We start from the raw sequence: 646 nt of genomic DNA on the forward strand, positions 1-646 counted from the left end.
CACAGCACCGACCGTGCAAATATTCAGTGTAATTAACTGTGATTTTTATCAAGAGTGGGGGGCCAGGCATGCGCAGCCCCAGGAAAAGATGCAGAAATTCGGACTTTCTCTCCCTGAAGGAAAAAAAAAACAGAATATGGAAATTGAAAAAGGAGATGGGGAGGGGGGTACGAGCAGGGCTCTCACCTGTCTCGACTGGAGGCCCCCCAGAGGCACCGACAGCTCGGAGCTGAGCCTCCTTTTTTAGGAATGTGGAGGAAGAACAGAGCCCATTTTCTAGGGCAAGAACATGTTTCACACTGGGTTTGGTGGGGGATTCTATTTGTGTCCCCTCCCCCGAAGAGCTCTGGAGCGTAGCCCGAAAAAGCGCGGCCAAGATGGCGCCGGCACCCGCCCTCACGTGACCTCCCCTGTCCCGCGGCCCTTCCGGGCTTCCGTAGGGACCCGGGGGCGCGTGGGGGGCAACAACCAGGAGTCGCAGGGCGCATGCGCGAAGCCCGGCCGAGACCCGCCGCGCAGGTGAGCGACGCCTCCGCGAGCAGGGGCGGGGCCTCCCCGCGCCTTTGGGGGGGCTCGGCCCCGCCCCCGCTGCTTGCCCCGCCCCTGCTGCCGAGGGCCGTCTACACTAGGGCGCGGGGGGGAATTG

General features: G+C 62.7%; 1 protein-coding gene across 3 annotated transcripts in view; it reads left to right on the forward strand.

Annotated features, from left to right (window-relative positions):
• The first annotated feature begins 427 nt into the window (after positions 1-427).
• The window catches only part of NUB1 (negative regulator of ubiquitin like proteins 1), a 47008-nt gene continuing 46789 nt past the window's right edge, over positions 428-646 (forward strand). The window contains exon 1 of one of the 3 annotated variants that reach the window (XM_019508115.1): positions 428-519. The gene's annotated coding sequence lies outside the window, so the exon portion shown is untranslated. The remainder of the gene's footprint in view (positions 520-646) is intronic. The other 2 variants (XM_019508114.1, XM_019508112.1) reach the window with 2 other exon arrangements.

Source organism: Gavialis gangeticus, unplaced genomic scaffold (genome assembly GCF_001723915.1).
Source record: "Gavialis gangeticus isolate Ggan-Ray unplaced genomic scaffold, GavGan_comp1, whole genome shotgun sequence".
Taxonomy (NCBI): Eukaryota; Metazoa; Chordata; order Crocodylia; family Gavialidae; genus Gavialis; species Gavialis gangeticus.